Source organism: Cyrtonyx montezumae, unplaced genomic scaffold, assembly GCF_038088225.1.
Source record: "Cyrtonyx montezumae isolate F1298 unplaced genomic scaffold, pur_monq_1.0 scaffold_12, whole genome shotgun sequence".
Taxonomy (NCBI): Eukaryota; Metazoa; Chordata; class Aves; order Galliformes; family Odontophoridae; genus Cyrtonyx; species Cyrtonyx montezumae.
Window position 1 is genome coordinate 4,970,709 of NW_027071848.1, and position 12,706 is coordinate 4,983,414.

A 12,706-nucleotide genomic window follows, 5' to 3' on the forward strand; every position below is an offset into this window, starting at 1 on the left:
CTTTGCTCCAACCAATGGGAACGCAGCGCCGCCCCCGCGGGCCAGAGGGTGATGTCATCGCCCGTTCATTGTGCTCGCGCGGCGCTGCCTCCCGCTGCCGCTGCCGGCGCCGGGCACGGCGGGGGAGGGGGGGAGGGGTTAAGGGGGGGGGCTGCGCTCTGCTCCCGCTCAGTGCCCGTGTGGGGCTGCGCCAGTGCTGGACCGGCGCACCACGCCCCCTCCCCCCCCCCCCCCACATTCCTCCCCATTCCTTCTTCCCCGAGGCTTTTCCTCGCGTCGGACGCATCCCGGGGTTCTACACCCTGCTCGGGGTCAGCGGGGCCGCCCTGCCCCGGAGGGGGGGGGCGGGTTTGAAAAGCCCCGCTGTGCCCGGTTCCCGCTTCGTTTTACGGTCGTGGAGAGGGAGGAAAAATCCCAAACCAGGTGAGTGCCGCGCTCCTCTTATTTATTTATATATTTATTAAGTAAAAATAATTAAGAACGCGTGGGATTTGGAAAGGGTTTCGTTTGGGGTTGTTGAATTGCTCCCCCCCCTTTTTCTCCCTCCTTCCCCCCCCCTCCATCCCTTCTCCTCCTTCCCCTTCAATGCGTTTGTCCGCACGGTGCATTGCCCAACGCGGGGATGCGCTGCCGAGCGGGCTTGGGAAAAAACGGGGAGAGGGAAAAAAAATAAAAAAGGAAAAAAAAATCCGGGCTGAAGGAAAAAAGCCGAACTTAGGGGAATAAAGCCGAATTTGGGGAAAGAAAACAAAAAAATAACAAAAACAAATGACCGAAATAATTCGGGCACGGAGCGCTGCGCGTCCCGGGGAGCGCCGGGCGGGGATGGGGATGGGGACGGGGATGGGGACGGGGACGGGGCAGTGTCCCGCGTGTCCCCGCCTGAGTGCCTGCGGGTACCGTCCTGTGATCGTTTTCTCCTCTTTCCCATCGTTTCGTGCTGCACTGTGACGGGGCTGGCAAGGAGACGAACAAAAGGAGCGACCTCGCAAAAAATCGCGTCGAGGGGTGTTTGCTTATTAGTTTGGTTCTTTTCTCGTTTGTAAGATGTCATCTTCTGTTCTTCCTTTCGTTTCCTCGAGGTTTTGAGGTCGCTGGTGCCGCGGGGTCCCCTCGCTCCAAGCCCTTTGCTGGATGTTGGGGCCGTGTCCCAGCTGCGTGCTGAGATTTCGGGTTCCGTTTCCGAGCTGCCCGGTTCCTCGTTCCGACCTCCGTGCTGTCAAACGCAGCCTTCTTCCTCCGTACGAGCACGAGCAGGGCAGCTGCTCTGAACTTAACAACTTTGTGCACCCTTCTGCTGCGCTCTCTTTGCTTGCACGTTGCTGTGCTGGTGCAAAATGCAAAGATACTTGTCCAGCGTGGTGCTCCATGGGGCTTTACCCCTTTCCGACCCTGCTGCTGCTGCAGCGAGGGAAGGTCCTCTTCTTCCTTCCTCCAATTCCGAGAAGAGCATCAACAGCATGTGGAGTTGCCTTTCTTGTTCCATTTTTTTAACCCTACTTACTTCCTGGAATGCCATTTTCCTCTTTATTTTACAAGGGAGGGAACTGGCAGCCTAATGCAGGGTTTCCCTTCTTGGCTGTAAAGGGGATGTGTTACAGCAGTGCTTTCATTAGCAGTGAAGGATGGCACAGGGAATGAAGTGATAACTTGTGAGCATAGCCTGGGATCTGCTCTGGGAAGTGGTGATAGGGAACTTGAAGGAAGGAGAAGTCCTTGGTTTTGTGGTTTAAGTGTAGTGACTCTCCCATGGTGATGCTGGCATTGCTGCTTTCATCCTTATTTGCACTTTTATCTTTACATAGGTGTGTTGGGATCGATGCTTGCTTTGTTATTAGTTGAATTTAGAAGGGCTTGTGACATCATTAACTTGTGTGTTGGTATTCCAAGCTACTCAAGATGTAGATAAAAGTAGTGCAGAAATCTATGTGTAAGTGAAATTTTGCTTTGCAGCCACAGACACTAAAGTGGACCAAAGGCTGAGAATCACTCAGAAGCTCAGTGATCCAGGGCAAATACAAAGCTGGAGCTCTTTCCTTTTGAGTAATAGATAGATTCAGGCTAAAAGAAAGGAGGTTTATATTGGATGTAAGGAAGATCTTTTTCACTATAAGGGGGATGAGGCACTGGCACAGGTTGCTTGGAGAGGTGATGGGTGCCCTGTCCCTGGAGACACCCAGGGTTGGGCTGGATGGGGTTCTGAGCTCCTGATGGAGCTGTAGGTGTCCCTGCTCATTGCAGGAGGGTTGGACTGGATGACCTTTAAAGGTCACTTCCAACTCAAACAGTTCTATGGATTTCCTAGCCAAGAATTAAGGTCTGTGGAGGAAATGAGCCTCTGGAGGAGGAGGTGGTGGAGGGGAGGGTCCTGTGCCAGAGGCTGAGCTTCACTGTTGGGCATGGGCAGGGAAGATGAGGGTTATGGAGCTTTTCTCTGTTATTCTCCCCTTTTCCCCAGCCCCATAAAGTGTAAAATCAACGAATTGTAGGGGTTGGAAGGCACCTCTGGAGATCATCCAGTTCAAACAAGAAATTAGAATAGGTGGGAATTGAATACATTCTCTAATTCTTAAAACACTTCTTTCTCTTTTGTTCTAGGGCAGGAGCAACAGTGTGAGCGCAAGCCTTGCTCTCAGCAAGGAGTGAGAAACATGGCAGGGGCTGGTTCCTGCATTTTGCCAACAGCTCCCAGGCTGTAGGACAGTCAAAAATTCATGGCAGTGGTGTGACCAGCATTGCAGGAGCATGTGGGCAGGGCACACCCAGCAGAGCTGAGGCTGCTGAAACCAGGAGGCTTGTATGGGTGCTTGCAGAGCTTGAGAGCTGGAGGTTTAGTAGGCAATAAAATCACCTTTTTCTATTGCAAGTGGATTTCCAGTGCTAAAACCATCTATGAGTGTAGACAGAGCTTTGGGCAGAGATGTGTTTTCCAGCCCAAGCTGAGCTGGTGCCGAGCATTATATGACCTAAGGGTGGTGTTTTGATTCACTCTTCAGCTCCTGTGATTTTGTTTTGCAGTAAGTCACTTAGCTTCCTTCCCTCCCATTGATTCTGTCAATAGCTGACTAACTCCTCATTTTATTTTTAATGGCTTTCTTACTGTGTGAAACAGCTGTCCTGTCATGTCTGTCTGCAGCCCTGGTGACTCTTGGTCATGGATTTAAATCGAGAGAGTTGGGTTGAGTATTTCTCAGGTGCTAATATGTTGAATTAATTAGGGCAGAACAGGACTTGAACACGGTGTCCCTTGTCGGAACTGAAACAGAATCTGCACCACCTGAAAGTATGTCACTGTTACAGTAGTTTCATAACTAATCCGTGCTATTAGGCACTGGCTTTGAATGTAGGACAAAGGCAAGGTATTAGTGAGATTTGTGTGGTAGTTGGATATGATTTGATTTGATAAAAATGATGAGAGGGCTTGTTGCATTGAGCTCTGGAAGGATACTGAGGCTGCAAACAGCGTGAGAGTTGATTGCTGTTTGTCACCTCACCTGGAGTTACTGCTCTCCCACTGTGCAGAGAGGTGTGCTCTTCCCTAATGCACTTCAGGCAAAATTTGAGCCACCTCTTTAGACTAACCTAGCTATCACTTTCCTGAAGTAATGAGGGAACACTGTACAAATGGAGGAAGAAACCTTCAGTAAGCTTTGAAGTTGCTTAAACTACGTAGGGTGTCACTAAAATCTGCTAGTGTCCTGTTCAAGCTCAGAGGATGCCCAGAAGATGTTAGAGGTACCAGAGTGTGCTGAAGTCAGGCAGTGCCTGGGTGCTTCTGTCCTGCTAGGGGTGCTGGATTCAGGGAGGAGCATGATGCAGGGCCCTGTGAGCCCAGCCCGTGGTTGAACTGGGCTGTTCCTCACCTGCTGAGAAGTCACAGAGAGCTCAATTGTGCTGTTTGTGTGCAGCCACAGGGAAAGGGGCTGCTAAAGATGGTGGGCAAAAAGAATGGTGTGTCTGATGAGCAAGTCATGCTCTGCCCTGCACTGGGTAATTCTGAAGACAAGGTAAATCTTGTCAACCCCTCTTTCTAGCAGTTGCCCTTCTGCTCCAAATACCCTTTCATCCATGGGTACAGAAGTGATGAGAACTGTGGAAAAAGCTGAGAACCATGCTCAGGACTTAGATCAGTGCCTTCGTTTTGGAGGTGAATGCCAACGTTCAGATCTCCAGATGATCAAAGGCCGAGTGAAGGGTATTGCTGGGATTAGAAAAGAAGTCATGTTTCCAGCTGCCCACATTTTGGTTTTGCTGTATTGCGAATCGTGCTTTCACTAATAAAAAAGCTGACTTGAAAAATAATCATTAGCGCTTCTCTGTGATTTAAATTTCATTGCCTGAACTCAGAGTAATGGAAAATAGATCAGTCAAAGCTTTTTATCTAACCAGTTTCTAAAGGGAGCCAGCTTCGTTTGTAATCAGTGAGAGGTTCTCTGTAGGGCTATCTTCTGTGCACCCAGGGTCTGATATGTGGTGCGTTCAATGGCAGTTGTGGGTGCAGCACTGGGAATACTTCCTCCAAATAACTTCCTTTCTTAGAAACACACAAAGACAAACTTGTATATGCAACTTATTTCTTGGACAACCTGATTTCCCGTTAATGACCTCAACAAATCCAGTAAGTGGTCTCTGTGCTGCAAACAGAGCTCTTTGCTGCCTTTTTTTCTTGTTGCCTACAGATAACAGAAGGGGATTTTAAATTCTGCCTTCCCTAACGGTGGAGGTTTGGGATCAGAGATAGGAAGAGCCTGTTGCTGAAAGGAATCCTGTTTGGTTCATGCTCTATAGCTATTAATTAAAATACCTGAAAAGTAAATGGCAGGGCCAGAAAAAAGCTTTCACTATTTATGTGGTATTTCCATGAGAGAAATGGGATTATTCCATTCTGAGATGAATAAAATGTTTGGATATGAGACTCAGGTAGCTTCTCCCTGTTGTTCTGAAGTTACCATGAGAATATCAGTTCATCTTTGAGAAAGAAGTTAGGAGAAATAACAGCCGTTTTATTCTCATGTCTCCCCTGCAGTCTGTGGTGTGTCACATCCTGTGGAGAAAAGGTATTCACTCTGATAAAGCTGCAGAAATGAATTCATTTAAAACCCCCAACACAGACAGAAGTGATGTGTACATTTCACAAGGGCACAGGGACAGGCTCTGGGTTCCTGAGGACCCTGGGATGTCTGCTCTCAGTGTTTGGATTCATGGACTGGGCAGCCTGTGATAAAGGGGGGCACCTGCAGGTTTGTAGGCTGCAAGTTCAACCCGCGGGGTAATGGCTTCTGCTGCTCCTCTCTGTAATCCCTCTGGTTCTGTGGCATGAATACAGAGAAGGGATTCCACTACCAAGGGGCAGTTTCAACACTTGGCAGCAAGTTCCCTGTTACCTATCCTACACCTGCCCAGGTGAAGTCAGTATCCATAGCATCCTCAACTCCTCCGGGCAGCAGCTGCCTCCAGAGTCTCTCCATACTGTAACCAACAGAATTTTGCATTGTGCTCTAACTTCTTACATATGCATCTGATAATGCAGATGTCCGGCTGTAAATATTTACTCCAGGGACTGTTATGGGGCAGTTCTCAAACAGTGCTGGGTATATAAAAAAAAATCCTGTAGCAGTTCCTGAGCTATGTGTACCAGAAACATCAGAAGCGGAGTTGGTGCCTGATTTCTCTATTGCATTTGGCCTTGTTCTGAACAGTTTGTTCCTTCTAAAAAGGGAACAGTGCCCATTTTCTTCCAGCCAGCAGTATTCACATTTCAAAAATATGGTAGTAGTGGTTTGCTCAAATAGATGGATGTGTGTGTATGCAAATCAGAAGCCCCCAAATAATGTCAGGTTTCTGTTAACTCTTTAATTTCAGCAGCCAAATGGGAACTGTGGGATATGAGCTCTTAAAGAGATAGTGGTCGACTTATTTATGACAGAGGAGCATGAGTGTGCGGCTTGGTTGGGAGCTGCTCTGTGATGTCTGTAGGAATAAGGTTATTTATTGTGCTCTTGGGTGCTGCCAAGTGCCAACCATGTCCCCTTATGGATATGGCATATATGTGGTGTAGGACCCAACCCTGCTTTCCATTCTTGTCTACCTCCCCCACAGACTGGAAAGCCAACTTATGTCCGTGCTGTGATCCTTAGGTAATTCTCAATATTCCAATTGTGCTTGCAGATCCTGGAAGCTAATTTTGTTAGTTATTTTGGTTTCTTTAGTTCTTCTGGTTACATACATATCTATATTATTATTGTATGCTATATAATATATTAAATATATTATTTATGTACATAGTATATTTTAAGCAGTTTAGCTGTCTCAATCATCTAGAAAAGCCACATTGCATTACATGTGCACTTGGCTGTGCTGGTAGTTGGTCCTCGTGGTGGGGACCGACCCTTTCTTGCTGATGTGGGGAATTCTTAAAGCTCCTCATGGAGCTGCTGCACCAATATGCTTCCACCACTAATAACTTGGTCTTACACACCATAAACCTTCAGTCTTTTGTCAATGGCCATCCCGTTTGTATTGGTATTGTCCCTAACCTGTTGTGTAGCTGGATTAGGAAACTACTTGTTAAATGCAATCTTATTTTTTTTCTTATTAGTTTATATTTTTGCTAAGTTAGCTTTCTTGGAACAGTGTCTCCAGTTCACTTTGCAGCCACACAGGTGCTTAGCTGGTTTTTAATTTTCAAAAGCCTCCTCTACTTAGAAATCCATAGAACCATAGGATATCCCAAATTGGAGGGGACCCACAGCGATCATCAAGTCTCTCATCCCCCAGTATGTGCATGGGTTTGTCCCATCCCAGGTGCAGAATCCAATGCTTGCTCTTGATAAATGGAAGAACATCAGAATAAACTGAGTGTTGGCACGCACGGCTAAATAACCAAGGAGTGCATTCACTGCAGGCTGAGGCTAATCCTGTTCGGGTAAAGGAGGCTGATTGTGAAATAAATATTAAATAAAGTGTCTCATTAAATTGTGCAGTTTTACTAAAGCTGTCGCCACAGGGATGAAAAACCTGGCGAGAATTAATGTTTGTTTACTTCAGCTGTCAGTCAGCACGGCGGTGAACTCGCTGCATCAGTTTGCAGAATGGCCATTAGTACCCAGGACTTTCCACTTCAATGTCAAACTCCTTGCAGAAAAATGTGTGAAACTGCATTAAAAGTGATTTCTGTTGTGTCGCCGCATCCTTCGTGATGTTCCTTATTTTGCTTGTCGACGTCAGTTCTTGGAGATGCTGGGATGCTGTGAAAATATCTCTTGTTCAGTGGTCACTGTTGGGTGGTCCATGCCCGTGGTTTCATTTCTGATGTGGTTTTTAAGTCACTCATTTTTTTTGAGTGCTCCTGTGTTTGTTTGTCAGCTGGGTTCTAATTCCAGAGGTAAGGCTGTAGACTCAGTAAGGTCGGAAAAGACTCCCAAGATCATCAGCCCATTCCCACCATGCCTACTAAACCATGCCCCTCCGTGCCACGTCTGCACTTCTCTTAAACACCTCTGGGGATGTCGACTCCACCAGCTCCCTGGGCAGCCTGTGCCAATGCCACACTGCTCCTTCTGACAGTGAGCTTTTCCTTAGATCATTCATCCTGAACCTCCCTGGTGCAATTTGAGGCCATTACCTCCCATCCTATTGCTGGGAGATGCTGACTCCCACCTCAGTACAGTCTCCTTTCAGGCCGTTGTAGAGGGCAGTAGGGTCACCCTAAGCCTTCACTTCTCCAGACTGAACACTCACAGATCTTTCAGATAAGACTTTTTTCTGTCAGTCCCTGCTTTGCACTGTGAGACTCTGGATTGGCTGCAGCTGGTTGGTGCTGTGGTAGTAAAAGTAAGGAGTGCTGTACCTGGGGGTGTGGGGGAACAGCAGTAGTGATTTATAGAATGAAGTCTCTTTAGTTTCACTGCAGAACAACCTGTATTGCAGTTTTCTCCGGACGGCCTTTGGGGCAAAACAACCCCGGTCTCCCCCTCTAACTGCTTCATCGTTAAAGGCGAGGTACTCCCAAACTTTCTGTCTCCTGGTCATCTCCATCTGTAAGATGGAGATAACCTCAGAGGGATGCCTTGAATATTCATCAGTGGTTTATTGTATGCTCTGATGGAAAGCGTTATGGGCAATGTTAATGAAGCTTATAGCTCAGCCTCTGCTGCGTGGTGATCAATATTTCAGACATCTTCGGTCTCCACACAGAGCACTAGCAAATTCTGAACTGGACTTAATCTGTAGATGACAATAATAACTCCAGCTTATGCAGGGCATTTCCTTTGGAAGAACTCCAAAGAATTTTATGAACTGTCATGCGAGCTCTTGGCAAGGCGCTGCGTGATGGGTTTTGTAATGCGTTTGGCAGCAGTGTGCAGAGGAGAGGAAGAGAGAAATAATGCTGTGTGTGATGAGGATGGCACGAGCAGGTGAGTGAGGAGTCAAGCTATCACTGCCAGAGCTGTGACTTAGCTTTGTGTTGATCTGGGATTCCTGGAGCTAAAGTGACTGTCAGGCAAAATGAGACATGTTTCTTGTAGTCCCACTGCACGGCAGTGTGGGTTCAATCCCAGTCAAGCAGAAAGAGCACTGTTTGCTCTCAGAGCATGTGCTCTCCATCCTGCTGAGCGTGTGTACTTCTGAAGATCATCATTCCAAAACTGTGGGACATAAATGCGATTTTGGTGATTTTTCAGCCTGGCTGACAGTGCATGTCATGTCCTCTTCTTACAGAGGCGGAAGGCACAGTCGCTTGGACTTTGCTCTGTACGTCCAAAAGAGTTGGAAGTGCAGCCCAGAGAATTTACACTCAAACTGGAATCCCGTTAACTCTAAATCCTCTTTGGTAGTGTAAATCACTTTGCAAAGGTGTTTGGTGAGGATTTGTTACGTTTGATTGGCTCTGTTCTCTGAGTGATGGAGCCTTGTCCTCTTCTCTGAATTGTAGGCACCAAGGTTGGGCTGTCTGAAGTCAACTGTTGTTGTAGGTCCCAAACACTGTCACAGGAGAGAGGTGGTAGATTCTCTGTTAACCCCATTCACAGATCAGATAGGGAATCTGGACCTTTTGTGAGATGTTCTCATTTGCTTCTTAAAGGTACTTAAGAAGAAACCACACTGAGTGTGGTGTAATCTGCCAGAGCAGTATCACACCTTACTGCTTTTAAAAACTTGACACGAGGTTTGAGTTATCGAATTGTTTATTAATGAGAGGTTCATCAGCTTTTGTGTTTGCCATCTGAGACCACATGTCAAAGAGGTTTTGAACTCTTGGCCAAATGCTGAACCTTAAAGAGCTCAGAATTATTAACAGTCAGCCTGGGGAGGTTGGAAAGTGGCTAATACGAATTAGTAGCTGCATCTGGAATCTGCAGTGGGAGCATGGGGAAGAAATGTGTTGCTGCTACGTGTGCTTTTGTTGGACAGGGATGAATATCCTAAGTAACCATGCATCTGCAGCCAAACAGGAATGGGAAGAGCCTGCCCACCTTCATTGCAATGCAGACATGAATGTGGCCTCGTTCTTGCTTGCCTGTTGATCACAAGACTTGTAGAAATCGGATTCTTCTTGTAATTCTTGCTGAAACAGCTTTTTCTTTGGAGCCCTCTGATTCTGTTAGCTAGTCATTAGCTCCAGGATTGTGAAAGACTGCTTTCCATGTAAAAATAAAGTGTGCATAACGCTTCAAGGAAAGAGGAGCTTGTTAAATTCAGGTGCTTGTTGGCAGTGTTCAATCAAAGCTTACCTGGTGTGGAGGAGAGCTCGCATTGTATTATCTTCAGGCTTGGTCTGGGCAAACTACTATTTCTGGTTGGAGCACCATCATCCCATGGCTCACAGAGACCTCAACAGTTGATAAAGGACAGTTTGAGGCTTGGCTTCCTGCCTGTGCCTCCCAGTTACATATGCATACGCTGAACTTTACCACAAAAACAAAACACGAAGAGTAATTACAGCCTGCTGAGTGATTTTAAATTTGGGGTATATTGTGTTGCTGGGACTCTTAAAGCCTCTGAGTCATGGATTCTGGTCTTTCTAGATACTTAGCAAAATATAGAAAGAACATAGAGAGTTCTAAACTCCACCCCTCATTAAATACATGTATTGATGGCAATCAATGCCTGCATTCATGTTTAATATAGTACATTTTTCAACTTTAGGATCTCATTCAGCCATACTGTTGTAATTGATCTCTCCTAGAAGTGCTCTAGTAATTAGAGGAGAGGCTGATTTGCAAGTGTTACTGTGGCACCTATAACCACCCTATCTTGTTTTGATCCTTTTGTTACCTACCATATTATCTCAAGTAGGACCTGCTGTTTGTGTGCAAAATGAAGGAGAGGGATTTGCATGTTAATGGAGCTTTGTCTGGGGAAGTGTTATGGGGATTCAAGCAGTGCAGTGCAGGAAAAGATAACATGTCCAGTATGCAAATAGCTTTGATTTCTAGTAGTTCTGGCACTGCAAATAACAGAGGCCTTTTTGTTCTGATATTTCAGGTGGACAAGGGCAAGTGATGTGATTTAGGAAGAGAATTATTATGGGATATGCCTTCCTGTAACCAGCATCCATCTCCTGCTAGGAAGGAAGAGCTTGTAATTTGTACGCCCTTTTGAAAGTGAGAATGTGTTAATTGGGTCTTAATATGTGATGTGACATACAGGAACACACTGGAAAATACTGTGCTCTGAAACCAGCTGAATTTCATATGTGAAAGACTTGTGTTATTGGGAATGTGGGTTATTCTCATTAAATGCACTGAAGTGCTGATGTACAGCACAGAAACCCCTGTAAATATAAAAAATGCATCTTATGTCACTTGTTCATGTCCCCCGTAGCTCCCTACATGGCTGCAGTTGCCAAGAAACTTGATGGGGAGTTTAAAGCATGTGGCTCAGCATCTCATCCTGGTGGAGCAGGGTTGGTTTGCAGTCCTCTGTGCATTAGACCCAGAGCAGAATAAATGGCATGAGTAGTGACCTGACATTTCCACCTAGGAGTAATAGGCCTCAAGAAGGGAGCCTCGCTGCTTTAAATGAGGCCTGGTTCACCAGGCAGGACTTGTGTGCATTACAGCCTGTGTTTTCTGTCATTGCTTGACGAGGAACTGTGCAAACACAAAACACAGCTTCCACTGGACAAAGCTCAACGTTTTCTGGTTGGTGACAACAGGTCACGGCCACAAATTCAGGGAATGGACTCATTTTGAGCAGCAGTGAGATCCTTGCAGCGGTCAAAGGTGAGTTGCAGGCAGGACAGCTTGTTGCACAGGTCTGCCCACTCTTATACTGGGGATAAATGCTGAGGTTTATGTACACTGGGGTGTGAAATTAATGTGAAAAGTAATAATAAGGGAACCAGTGGATGGGAGAACAAAAAGAAGCCCTGAAGTTGCAAATGGAACATTGTCATTTAACAGTAGTTTTGTTGTTGAGTGGATGCCAGTGAACCAAGATGAGATCTGTGAAGGCCAGAGAAGGCAATCACAGTATCTGAGGTGTGAGGGGATGCTGAATGGGAGCAATCCTTTATTTATTAATTTCTTCATTTTAAAAGGATTCCCTGATGTACTTGGCGTGGGGGAGCTCTCTTGCCAACAGAGTTTAAGCCAGTTCTTCAAACAAACGACCTAGGTGAGCCCCAGAGCTGCCAGTTGGTGAGGCTTTGGATGGAGAGGGTACAACTGTCCTCTGGAGCAATGTGAGCTTTGGGCTTTAAGAAGAGGTGGTTGTTGACCATTTTAAGCTGGAGAAATTGTAGAGAGGTATCACCAGCTTTTGGAGCTTCAGGGCTGCTTTAGCAACCCAGAAGTCTAATGTCTGTACCTCTAGAAGTACTGAGTGGCATGGTTTAGGGGGCATGGCCTTGGTGGTTTGATGATTGGACTAGATGACCGTAGTGGTCTTTTCCAACCATTACAAATCTATTCTATGATAAGTACTATCTTTTTGATATCTTCTGCTTGCAGAACATTACATGAGGACTGAAAGCTTTTTCTCTGGGGTCCAAGGAAGGGAATGGCACAAGGATATGAGGAAAGGATGTAGGCAGCTGGAGAGCAGCAGGATGCGAGTTCTCCACCTGGAGCAACAATGAAGACCATGAAGGAAAAACTGTGCTGCCACATTTAACTCTGTGTTCCCGCACCTGGAGGTGGGCAAGGAGAGTGGCAAGAAGAAATAATTATCTGCTTGGTGCTGGTAGCAATAACGTTTATACAAAGGTTACTCCTTGAAGGGACATTTCCTGAGTATAAAACCCAGAATGGTTCCAGAGAAAAATGCTTGCCCTGTTACACCTTTCTTGGCAGTTACAGAGCAAGGCAAGAGTACGTATAGGGAGGATGACACAAGGGCAATGGAAGGCACGTGCCACAACTGCAGAATGAAAGACAGGAAAAAGTACATGGATGGTTAAGAAGAGCAAAGCTGAGTTGGAATGAGTCTGTAGAGGTGAAATAGTTTATCAAAGAGTATGGGACTTAGATCTGGCTACATGGAGGCTGCTTCCAAATGTCTGACCTTGGGCTAATACATCTGTTACTTTTTCCCATCTTACTCGTGTGTACCAGGAGCTCTGAAGTGGAAAATAAAAGCTCACCAAGAGATTTTTGTGTAGTAGGGAGGACAGTGAAGTCATCAGCCTGGCTTGGATCACTGAGTGCTATCACTGTACAGATTAGAAGTTACCCTTAATTACGAAGAAAGGGGAAAAACA

General features: G+C 46.2%; 1 protein-coding gene across 1 annotated transcript in view; it reads left to right on the forward strand.

The window, feature by feature from the left end:
- Positions 1 to 346: 346 nt before the first annotated feature.
- RAB30 (RAB30, member RAS oncogene family) overlaps positions 347 to 12,706 on the forward strand; it is a 37,079-nt gene continuing 24,719 nt past the window's right edge. Inside the window, exon 1 of the mRNA XM_065729964.1 lies at positions 347 to 423. The gene's annotated coding sequence lies outside the window, so the exon portion shown is untranslated. The remainder of the gene's footprint in view (positions 424 to 12,706) is intronic.